The sequence below is a fragment of the Saccopteryx leptura genome, chromosome 2 (assembly GCF_036850995.1).
Source record: "Saccopteryx leptura isolate mSacLep1 chromosome 2, mSacLep1_pri_phased_curated, whole genome shotgun sequence".
Classification (NCBI taxonomy): Eukaryota; Metazoa; Chordata; class Mammalia; order Chiroptera; family Emballonuridae; genus Saccopteryx; species Saccopteryx leptura.
This window is the reverse complement of record NC_089504.1, coordinates 190,713,743-190,726,722: the sequence shown is the minus strand read 5'-3', so window position 1 is coordinate 190,726,722 and position 12,980 is coordinate 190,713,743. Positions and strand designations below refer to the sequence as shown.

The following is a 12,980-nucleotide window of genomic DNA, read 5'->3' as shown; positions in this document are numbered from 1 at the left end:
ATGAGGAAGTTTGAGGTGAGAAGCTGAGGCATACTCAGAGTTTCTGCAGTGGTGGTATTTTCTGCATCTGTGCCTCATTTTAATGGTGTCATAATATTTAAATGGCTGTTGGATAATTGATGTGAATATTTCATTCTGGAAAATAGTTATTTTCTGTAAGACAGTTTATTTTTAAAAGGCCACTGAATCTTTTATTCAGAAAAGAAAGAGCTGCATTTTATAATTTCTTACTGGTCTCTAATGTGTGCAGTGCAGCTGGGTGGACAGAGGAAGCCCAGGAGCTCCGTGCCTTTCACTTGGCTCTTTTTTCACTTGATCCAAGTGTGCCTGCCAATATGTGACACAGGCTCTGTGCTTTCGATCCACTCATCTGCAGTGTGGGAACACGCCCCTTTCTGAAAATGGTCTACAACACAAATTAATGCCTGCCAAATAATCAAATACCAAACCCCTGATGATGAACTATGTAATTGCCTATGGTTTTGAAAAAACATTTTAAAATTCTTCATACTCTGAAGTTTGGTGGTTGTTGTAGAACAAGAGGAAATTTTCTTTTTCTTTTCCCTTTACTTCTGTCCTAGCAAAACCCATTACCTAGCTCTATAATCTCTTTTCAGTCCCCTGGCTACCAGATTTTCATCACCAACAGTGCTCAGAAAAATGGATATACTCGTGTTTAAATGAGATTTGACAATATCCAGGGACCAGTGTGTTTCCCTAACAGGCATATACTGCTAGTTTCATAGAGGTAGTAAATGGAAAAATAACATTCACATTCCTGAAATTGGATTGTGGCAAACTGGATCTGAATTTGCTCTTCCTCTGGGTACTGTCAGTGCACAGCAGCATTCCGTATGGCACTGTGTACTTGAGTCAAGACCATCGCCAAACAGCAATAACGCATGAGTCTGAGCAGAAGCTCCCTAAAAAAGGTAAAAATACTCCTGCAGATATAAGAGCATGACACCATATAACCTTCTATTTTAAAAAAATACAATTAGAAGAAATATTTAAGAATATTAAATACGCCATAGCAATCTACTGTTCCTAAAAACGACCTCCTTCATTTTTCTTCCTCTTTCTTATTTTAATGTGGCTGCTGTTAGGGTAAGACACGTTGAAATGTGCTCCTGTGTTGGGGACCGAAATATAAACAGGGTGTTTTTATATCCAGGGGCCAGGTGCTGGGCCTAACCACCCATCTCACCTGCCCAGTTAACAAAGAGCTATACCTGATTATTGCTTATCCCACCCATGTTCTCTGGAAGAGGCTGGAAGCTAGTTTCTTATTGGTGTAAAGTTAGATCTAAATGGTATGGTGAGGGTTGTCTTTGAGTTGTCTTGGAAGCAATTGAGTTGCTAATGAACCACGTTTTTTCCTTGAATAAAGACAGATGAGCTTCTGGGGGCTGCCATTGCATTGGCTTAGGAGCAGTAGAGACTGCTCACCATGTGGTCCTCCCGAACCCATTTTTATGTATATATCTTTAATTCTCTGTCTATCATTTATTTACTTCCATACCTTTTCCCGTTTGAGGACCCCATAACAGAATTGTCGTGGCTGGACCGCGACACTCCTGTGTATTTTTCTCCATTTTATGTATATACTTCTAGTTTTGTTTATTTATTAACAAGGTCCCTTTAAATTTAATAAGGACATACTAAAGGTGGACACAATATTAGAGAAACTGTCTATTTCAAAGTGTTTGGGTGACTCATTTCATTGACAGGCAGATAATCTCTCCAAATTCTCACATATAATGACCCAAGAATGCACATGTGCTTACCAATTTTACTCTAAGCTGCTTCTTAGTTGAATAAATATACATCTTATCTGTAGATAAATATCAGGTAAACCAAGAGGCAGATAAACAACATACCCCTTTGTCCAGTAACATTGTTTAGGCATTTTTCTTTCTTTATTTTAATGTTTAAAGAAAGTCAAACTTTATTTTTTAAGAAGGAAGAGCCTTTGGACATATAATTAATGAAAAGTAAAGCTATTTGATATTTTCTAGTGGGACTTTACAACATGTTACCTTATAGATTGAAGAGTGTAACATCCTCACCAGTGATGTTATTCTCTGCCTGGGCCTCATGGTCCTCTTGGATGGGAAAAGCAACAATCTGGTATTAACTCACTAGAGTAATTTGGAGGGGATCTTTTCAAAAGGATTTGTAGGTCTTTTTTTATTTGGAAATTTCTTGTGGGCCATTGCAGATGACTGGAAACCCAGTGACCATTATAGCTGTCTGCTTTTGACTAAAATTTATACTTTGGGGAAATAAAAACTGATAAATCAGTTAAAATAACCCAAGATAAATTTGAAAATATCAAGAAAAATTCTCTAGAAAAGTTTTGTCTAACTAGTGGGCCCAAGGGATAACTTCAATGAAATGAGGCTTCAGGAAATGTATAACATCTTCCTATTGGTTGTTTCACCCTCTCAAATTGTGAGGAAAAGCTTTAGGATTTTTCTCTGCCTCCAAATTTTAAGTCTCCCTCTATGCATAAATCATCCTAGTCCCATGAGTAAACCAAACTATTTTTAAAAAGAGAGAACCCTTCCCCAGAACCATTAAGTTGGATGAGTGTTACCATTATCATCTCCCAGATTGGACCAACTGAGCAAGAATATGTCAAGACTGGTCTTGACTTTGTCCCCTCTGACCTCCCAACATGATGTTGGTTTTGACTACATGCAAATTTTTAAGAAGGAAGCTTTATTTGTAATTAGTTATAAAAATAGCTTCTGCTTCTTGACATTTACAATGAACTTTTATATTTTTGTATATTCTTATATCTGTTCAAGTCAAGACAAATCAACTCCCATGGGTCTATTAAAGAAAGGACACATTACTAGCTTTAAAATTAGCTTTCTGCAAGTCAGGCTTGCTGATATGCTTTACAGATGGGATTTATTTTCACTTAATCAAGAAAGACTTCAAAGCTAACCAAAGCAGCATGGATGGGTTTTTGTAAGCTTTTATATCATCCTTTACGGAACACCAGTGATGAACCAGATTTTCAAGGATTATTTCAGTATCATGCAATTTTTTTAACCTCTAATCATTTTGGTTCACATAAATGAATACCAGTGATTCAGATTAACACCCCCTTTAACAGGTGAACTAAATTCCTTTGATCTTGTATGTAAATGTAATCAGACAGTGATATTAGACCATCACCCTGAGTATGAATAAATAACTTGCACCCATGCTGAGGCCTCTAAAGCCCAGGAGAGAATTACTGACTTGGGAGTAACAAACTCTTTCATAAACAAAATGACACTGCTGACCCAACCTCAATAAGACCTGGGGTTTGTCAGTTTTTCTAGACATGCTAATAGATTCGTGCTGACATCTTTATACTCCATTTCCTGTCCCCTCTGTGATCAATAACATTAAGTAATAAGACCGCTGACTGGGCTAAGAGAGTTATTTGTCACCTTGATTCACCACATAATGAATTCTGCTATACTGTAACTAGTGAGGTACCTGTTCCTTCAGCACAGTGTATTACCAAAGTGTTAAGATAAGGATATGAAAATGATGTTTTTATAGGTCAAAATAAGATATCAAGTATCAGTTTTGACATATGATTCCAACCAAAACTAAAGGAACTTCTTTCAAGGGTTGTTTTGTCATGTTTTTATAAGAACATGTTTCTGTAACACCAGTCTAGAATTACTCTCATTGCTTTGTTGTTGTTGTTCTTGTTTCCTGCTATATGTCTCTTTAACTTTAGTGTTGTGAAAATGATTTTTATGCTTCTTCCCTTTGTTTCTTAATTACTTTGTATAATGTAGCAAGAAAGACCAAATTAGTAACAACAAATTATACATCAACAACACATAATCTCTGAGCCTAAATCTTTCTTCCATATTTTTTTTTACAGAGACAAGAGAGTCAGAGAGAGGGATAGGTAGGGAGAGACAGACAGGAAAGGAGATAGATGAGAAGCATCAATCATTAGTTTTTCGTTGTGACACCTTAGTTGTTCATTGATTGCTTTCTCATATGTGCCTTAACCGTGGGGCTACAGCAGAACAAGTGACCCCTTGCTCAAGCCAGCGACCTTGGGTCCAAGCTGGTGAGCTTTGCTCAAACCAGATGAGCCCGCGCTCAAGCTGATGACCTTGGGGTCTTGAACCTGGGTCCTCCACATCCCAGTCCGATGCTCTATCTACTGCACCACCACCTGGTTAGGCAAATTTTTAAGGATAGAAGCATGATATCATTGATATCATTGAGCCGAGTGAACTCATGAGAACAAGCAAAATTGTGTCAGCCAGAAGACTGCTGGCATTTTTCTGAATGGTTTACACAATCTCCAAAATAATAACAATGTGTCCCCTGCAGTCAGCTTGAAGCCTTTCTTGGTGGTTGTATTTAGAGTGAGTCATATAAATCTTCCAACCCTCACACATATATCTGTGCAAGGGATTTCCCAAGAACATCCAGAAAATTATAAAAGTATGAATGAATTCCAAAATGTCAACTTAAAAATATAAATACTCACTTTTAGGTCACTCCTGATAGGAAACTTCAAAAAAAAATATTTTCATTTTTCTTTCTTTCTTTTATTTTTTATTTTTTTAGTAAAGGTGATGGATTCATTCAATATTTTGAAAAAACCCCAAGTCACATAGTTAACTCTCAAACTCCCAAAATAATTTAAAGCAATAGGGAATATCATGTGTTTTTGACAACTAGATGCTTAAAGTAACTTTGCAGGACTTCTTTATTTCTTCACATGATTACAATTCACCATGTAATTAATCTTGAATGCTTTAGGCTAAACTTAAAAACAAAACAAAACAAAACCCAGAACAGAAACTCTTCTAGTAAATGAAAATGTGGCTAACTTTATATTTGCTACAAACTTCCTCTGTCAAACTGGAAAATTCAGTTAACCTCTCATGTTAAATTCTCCAACTTGTGCATTAAATACACAAGAATTTATAAATAGGTTATTAGTGAAATGGGAAATTGTAAGAGTTTTTGTTAGTTGAGTTTTATTGATTATAGCTATTCCCAAGTCCCAGTATACTTAATTATCCAAAACTTACATTGAATATGAACAATATCTCTTTTATTGTCAACATTTTAAAATGTGTAAGAAGGGTAATCATTAAATTAATGTAAATACCTTTTAAATTTCAGATTCTATACGGACCTGATAAATAATATTTCTCATTACCAAACCCTTGAACGCTCCCCCGCCCAACTGTGTTAGCATTAGAATATATTCTTTCCTCTGATACTGGGGATAGAAAGTAGAGTAGGAAAAACCTTTTCAGTTTTTAAACCTGAAGGGGATGATAGTCAGTAGGTGAGTGAACATGAATTGGATTCACTGTCCTTCAGTTGTGTTTCTTTCTGGAAGATGAGGTGCCTGGCTTTTTGCAGTGAGGGCTGTAGCCTATGGAAAGATGCCTGTCCAAAGAGAGGGCTAAGGCTTTCATCTAAATCTCAAGGAAAAGACATGCCTGCTGCCTAAGAATCAGTGTAGGAAAGATCTAATTGGCTTGACACTTGGAGCCATCCAGACCTGTTTAACACACTGCCGGAAGGAATGAGCCTGCACAGATACTGCCATTTTTAGTACCTATGTCTCAAACCCATCATCATTCTCAGGGACAAAATAAGGGTACAAAATGTAAGGAGGCACCAGAAAATAGTACTCACTAATATTTTTTAAATTAAAATTAATAAAAAGTCCATGATAAACAATTCATCAAAAAATGTAAATAAAGACATGATCAATATGACTTCTTGCCTCCTCTCCAACCTGGTTTGGCAAGACATTTTACTGATTCTGTTGTTACTTAAAATTTTACTGAGCTGTTTGCACACCTCCTTAAAATGTGCACCCAACTGAAGTCTGGACCCCTGGCATCTTTATCTTACTTTGGCCTTTGTTTTCTGACTAGCTCACACTCTCAGTTGTTCCTGACCTACATCACCTTCTGACCATAGGTTTGCTCCTTTCTTTCTATACTCTAATCTCCAAGAGTGTAGTAAAATACCAAAAAGCTGAAAAATTAATACTGATATTCTAGAAGGAAAGGTCAGGCTTTCCAGTCCCCTCCCTCCTTTAGGGAAGGGAGGGAGAAGAGTGTAGAAGTTTATAATGACCAAGTAAGGAACAGAAAAGGCAAATAGAGCCCAAAAGAGATCAGGAAAAATACCAGCCTTTGGCATACATTCTTAAAGGCTTCAGCACCCTGAAGGAGCTTCATAGGATCCATCAGGGCCCTGCTTCAAGAGTGGAAAGAAAGGTCATTGAGCTAAAGCCTGCCAGGCTTCTTGGCCCCACCAGGGGACATGCCTTTGCTGTGGGAAGAAAGGGGCATGAGAAGGTAAGCTGCCCCCTCATTCTGCAGAGGGAGGGTTCAGTCTCTTCCAGCCCTGCTTCAGCTACCTATGACCTGACCTCCACTGAAGGTTAAAGGTGCCCAGTGCCATTGGCCCCATCTCATGTAACTATGAACAGCATAGAGTATTTCTTCCAAGTAGCAGGTAAATTGATCTAATTTCTTGTAAACACAAGGGCCACTTACTATGCCTTGCCTAATATTCAAGTTTTATTTATTCCTTGAAGATCTCTACTGTAGGTAATGACAGTCTTATTTTTGTTATTTTGTTTAATGTATAATGTCTCCTTTATTCCTCTTGTCTCAATGCCCCATGTGTATTTTAGGCTGGGACCTGCTCCTAATTCCAGTTAAAAGCAGTAATCATTAGGACTTTGACTCTAGCTACAGAGTGTAGAATGTGACCACAACTTCAGTGCCTTGTGGACTTTTCCTGAATATGTGTGACTCCTACTCTTTGGGACAATTCTCAGACTAAAGTGGGAATTAGGTTACATTTGCAAATAATATAAAGCAGTGATAATGTCAACATAGACTTAGTGAAATTATGTTAACATGTTAAGGACATTTAAGACTGTAAGGATTTTATTTTGAATCTGGTTATATTGGTTAGAGCTTTGTTTAATAAACTAGCAGGTTTTGGTCACTTTATTGTATTAGGACACTTGTTATAGTATTTGTTAACATTAGCTATTTGGATTTTATTGTTAATTGCATATTTTTCCAGTCTGCTTTAAAATCAGGACATAGGAATTCAAATGAGTAGAAAGATGCCACCCAAAACCAGTGGGGTTTTGGGACCCTTATTGCCAAAGGTTTATTCAAAACCAATTAGAGCCTGACCTGTGGTGGTGCAGTGGATAAAGCGTCGACCTGGAAATGCTGAGGTCGCCGGTTCGAAACCCTGGGCTTGCCTGGTCAAGGCACATATGGGAGTTGATGCTTCCAGCTCCTCCCCCCTTCTCTCTCTCTGTCTCTCTCTCCTCTCTCTCCTGCTCTGTCTCTCTCTCTCCTCTCTAAAAATGAATAAATAAATAAAATAAAATAAAAATAAATTAAAAAAAAAACAACAAAAAACCAATTAGAAAAAGATTTTGCCAACAGGAAAGGAATAATTAGAAAAACCAGACTTAGAATCTATTATAGAAGACATAATACCTGAATATTTAGTTTGTGTCCAAGTGAATACTAAGAAAAATAGAGAAATTATAGAAGGAAACAGGGAGAAAGAAATTTTCCCAGGTAAACATTTAGAAATAGACTTTAATAAAATAATTGACAAGTGGCCCTGGCCGGTTGGCTCAGTGGTAGAGCATCGGCCTGGCGTGCAGAGGTCCCGGGTTCGATTCCTGGCCCAGGGCACACAGGAGAGGCGCCCATCTGCTTCTCCACCCCTCCCCCTCTCCTTCCTCTCTGTCTCTCTCTTCCCCTCCCACAGCAAGGCTCCATTGGAGCAAGGATGGCCTAGGCGATGGGGATGGCTCCTTGGCCTCTGCCCCAGGTGCTAGAGTGGCTCTGGTCGCGACAGAGCGACTCCCCGGAGGGGCAGAGCATCGCCTCCTGGTGGGCGGAGCATCACCCCCTGGTGGGCATGCTGGGTGGATCCCGGGCGGGCGCATGCAGGAGTCTGTCTGACTGTCTATCCCCATTTCCAGCTTCAGAAAAATACAAAAAAAAAATAATAATTGACAAGTAAATAGAAGCTTTTCCTTCTAGAAATAAGGCCACAGTGACAATTGTTAGGAAATTGCTATATAAAATTCTTTCCAGGTTTAGCTTGCCCATTCTAGTGTTTGGCCTGCATTTGTGTCCACTATCTCAAAGCTGGTAGAAAAAGGAACCCGTTACTAATTAGAAGCTAATTTAAAGTTACATTGTGCCCCTAGGCACCAAAAGGTTCAGGGCAAGTAAAATGTAACCACCCCTTCCTTAAGTACTTGAAGGGTTTGCAGGTTACTCAGCAAACTGTTTAAAAGACTGTTTAAGAGGTGCTTCCAGCACTACCAGGAGATCCAGTACATCAGCCAAAGACTGACTCTCACTTGGACAGGTCCACACACTGTGATCCTGACAACTCCCACTGCTGCCAAGGTAGAAGGATAGCATGCCCTACTCCAATCACAAACTGGAAGCTGGTTGGTCTAATGTAAAGCCAGTAGCCACGGCCACTATCACAGCCACCTGGTCCATGCAGGTTTGCATTAGATTCGGACAGACGGCAATGAAACAATGGAGCCAAGAACCGGTGGGCCATTACCTTTATTCCTGTCAGGCAAGTAAAAACACACACTGGGCTCCAAAACCCACTCATTCAGTGCTCACAAAAGCCACTGACTTATATGAGTTTCCTAGAATCAAAGGTTTCTACCTCACTAGCCTTATTCACCTCTGTTCCCCAGCTCTTTCTCTCTGCACTAACTCTGCACAAACTGGCTTTTCCTTCAGCACTCCACCATCTTGGCTGCTTCTCCTCTTCTCCACGTGGCCTTTCTATGCTCTCCTCTCTGCTCTCCTATAGCATGGGCTTCTCCTAAAATGCAATCATTCTTCCTCAGAACAACGTGATCTCTCCTTTTAAAACCTTTTGGCGCAAAAGCCCTCCCCCAACACACATTAATATAATCACACCCATTCCAAGCAAAAAGGGAAACTAATATCACCTGGGCAATGGGCTTACACGTGGGCAGCACCCTCTTTAACAAAGTGAGCATAATATATTTTATCTGCCCAACATCTACATATGGCAAATGTATGCAGAAACTCACTAAGGACTCCCTTTTAATCAGACTTTGGGGAAAGGGGAAACTACAGTAAAACGAAAGCAAGCTTAATTGTCACTAAAGGTTAAAGGTTTTAAAATTAAAAGTTCTAACTAAAAGTAAATTGTTATAAAAGCCAATTAGTTTTATATAAATTGCAAAAGGTTTGTACAGTTTATAGGAAATTGATCAATAATATTTGTTTCTTTAGTGAACTGTATTGCTATTAATGCTGTCTGTTAAATATTTGTTACCTGTTATAAGTTAATATTTCTATAAAACAACCTCATGCTCTTCAGTAAATTAAGTCAAGGATTTGACTTAGGAAATAAAACCAGTGAGGATTGTAGTAAGGTACCAAAAAGCTGAAAAATTAATATTGATATTCTAGAAGAAAAGGTCAGACTTTCCTGTCCTTTGGGGAGAGGAGGGAGAAGAATGTAGAAGTTTCTGGCTTGCAAGAACAGTGGTTCATTTAGTTTTAAATATAAAATAAAGGTTAACTGAAAAACTTCTTCTCTTTCAATGGGAGACAGAATTTACATACCACCTTGCATTGATTGTAGTTCCTCCCCCTTCCTGGAATCTTGAGAGTAAAATACCTCTATGCTAGTGAGAGAAGATGAACCCTAAAAGATTTGTAAACATCTTTGATTGTGTTACCTTGAAAGTCTTAATGTTTCTCTGTATCCCCTAAACAAATGTTGTAAGCTCGTGCCATGATGTCATGCTCTCCCCCACCTGTGTGATTAAGGGTATATAAATAGCCCCTGAACTATTTTGGGGCACCTGATTTGGGCTTCCAGACTGCCCATGTCAGCTATATGCGGCCGGCATATTTAATAAATCTTCTCCTTTAATAAAACTCTTCAAAATTAATCTGGACTTGGTGTCTCTATATAAACCCTAGGAATTGAGGTACAGTACCTTTCAGCATCTGGGGTACGAGTACTTTACAACAAGAGGTCAGGGATTGTGTCTCTTTATGTCATAGATGAATCTTGCACAAAGCTCAGTCTTTAGCAGAGCACCTGGAATATAGTAGCTGCTTCATAAATGCTTATTGAATGAATGGAAGAAAAATCTATTAAAGCCCTGGCTGGTTGGCTCAGTGGTAGAGCGTCGGCCTAGCGTGCGGAGGACCCGGGTTCGATTCCCGGCCAGGGCACATAGGAGAAGCGCCCATTTGCTTCTCCACCCCTCCACCGCGCTTTCCTCTCTGTCTCTCTCTTCCCCTCCCGCAGCCAAGGCTCCATTGGAGCAAAGATAGCCCGGGCGCTGGGGATGGCTCTGTGGCCTCTGCCTCAGGTACTAGAGTGGCTCTGGTTGCAACATGGCGACACCCAGGATGGGCAGAACATCGCCCCCTGGTGGGCAGATCGTCGCCCCATGGTGGGTGTGCCAGGTGGATCCCGGTCGGGCACATGCAGGAGTCTGTCTGACTGTCTCTCCCTGTTTCCAGCTTCAGAAAAATGAAAAAAAAAAATCTATTAGAGCTCAATGTTGTGTCTAGCTTCCTTGCATGATTATAGGGATGGAAAAATGCCTCTAGCTGGACCCCTACTGAAGAGCCTATTTGGGGGGTCACATACCCCTTTCTAGGATTTTCCTTCATACTAGAAACAAGAAACCAGAAACAATATATCTTGAATTTCAAAAAGATCAGAGGCACCTAAGTAGATGCAAATGAGAATCAAAACAATGATTGATCTTAATGGGATGGAAAGTAATTAAAATAATGTAGGGGTATTTCAAAATGATGCATTTTGCAAAAAAAATCCAGAAATTGCAATTAATGCCATTTTGAGCTCTTTTTTTTTTTCAGTGATTTCTTCAATTTCCCAACTTTGGGGAGTTTAGACACTTACCTTCTATGGTGCATTGATTAGGAACTAGAATCTTCTTTCCAATTTTCAAAGCATATGCCTTCACTTGACTGAGGTTCTTCTTTAAGTGCAAGTACAGCCCATCTTGGTATTCTATAGAATTTACAGTCACCTCTGGAGTTTCTTCCTGGGAGTTTTTTTTTTTTACTGTTTCTGGCAAATTCTCTGATTTTATATGTATAATACTTGGGTGTGAAACTGAAGAATTTCCCAGCTGGGATCCATCAGTGTCTGCCTTAAAGGGTATCTTATTTTCTTGGCTCAGTGAGTCTATTTCTAAAAGAGAGATGCTGGCTGGTATATCTGTACTCTCAACAACCTTCCCATTATCTGAACTCATGTTCTTTGTTAACACTGTGTGCAAAGCCAAGCTCTTTGACCTACAATACAAACAAAGGGAAGGCCCAGACAGTAAAGAGCTACCATTACTGATAAGTAAAAGGGAATAATAATAACTCTGGGGCCCTGGCCGGTTGGCTCAGCGGTAGAGCGTCGGCCTAGCGTGCGGAGGACCCGGGTTCGATTCCCGGCCAGGGCACACAGGAGAAGCGCCCATTTGCTTCTCCACCCCTCCGCCACGCTTTCCTCTCTGTCTCTCTCTTCCCCTCCCGCAGCCAAGGCTCCATTGGAGCAAAGATGGCCCAGGCGCTGGGGATGGCTCTGTGGCCTCTGCCTCAGGCGCTAGAGTGGCTCTGGTCGCAGCATGGCGATGCCCAGGATGGGCAGAGCATCGCCCCCTGGTGGGCAGAGCGTCGCCCCTGGTGGGCGTGCCGGGTGGATCCCGGTCGGGCGCATGCGGGAGTCTGTCTGACTGTCTCTCCCTGTTTCCAGCTTCAGAAAAATGAAGAAAAAAAAATAATAATAATAATAACTCTGGGGCAAAAGTTATTTCCTCTAGAGTGGGAAACTGAACATCTGCACTATTAACAGATTTGATAAAACATAGACTACAAAGTTATGTAGTAAACCACACTCTTAAAGATCTAGACCACTTCAAAACAAAGATTTAAAAATCAGTTTTATGGCAAAATTGACTGGAATTCAATGGTCTTATATATTTATATTCTTTTTTATATTTCTGTTCCAGCTTTTTCATCAGAAATTAAAAGAAACTTTTTTTTTTTCGTATTTTTCTGAAGCTGGAAACGGGGAGAGACAGTCAGACAGACTCCCGCATGCGCCCGACCGGGATCCACCCGGCACGCCCACCAGGGGCGATGCTCTGCCCACCAGGGGGTGATGCTCTGCCCCTCTGGGGTGTCGCTCTGCTGCGACCAGAGCCACTCTAGCGCCTGGGGCAGAGGCCAAGGAGCCATCCCCAGCGTCCGGGCCATCTTTGCTCCAATGGAGCCTTGGCTGCAGGAGGGGAGGAGAGAAACAGAGAGGAAGGAGGGGGGTGGAGAAGCAAATGGGTGCTTCTCCTATGTGCCCTGGCCGGGAATCGAACCCGGGTCCCCCACACGCCAGACCAACACTCTACTGCTGAGCCAACTGGCCAGGGCCAAAGAAACTTTTGATAAGTCATTCTCAATATTAGCATGTCTATAGAGTTCTAGAAGTGTTTTTAAAAAATAAGCCATAGGCTTGCTTTCCATTTGCATTCTCTTTTTTAAAAAAAGTGAGCTTTTTTGGATATTTAAAGCAGTGTGAAGGACATTTCATTCATGAAAGGATGGAACTTCGGGTGACTACCAGTAAAAGGTAGTAAAAACCACCCCATAACAGTGTGATAACAAAACTAATAGCCAACATGAATTACACACTTTAGAAAACCAGGCAAGCAAAATTTATACCTGTGAAAACTAATATCTTTTTTTTCTTCCTTGAAAACCTGGCCCAAACTATATCTTCTGATAGATCCAGGGGTATTGTTCTCAGCATTTAGTTTGTCTTCAAAAGCCTTTATTTTAACTTGAAGCTTTTCCTGGTCTTTGTTTGCAGCTACAGGGAGGTTG

The 12,980-nt window shown here is 40.3% G+C and overlaps 1 non-coding gene across 1 annotated transcript; it reads left to right on the top strand.

Moving 5' to 3' along the window:
* Positions 1-10,231: 10,231 nt before the first annotated feature.
* On the top strand, positions 10,232-10,307 carry TRNAA-AGC (transfer RNA alanine (anticodon AGC)). The gene has a single exon. It is a non-coding gene; the product is annotated as a tRNA-Ala (tRNA).
* Positions 10,308-12,980: the final 2,673 nt, after the last annotated feature.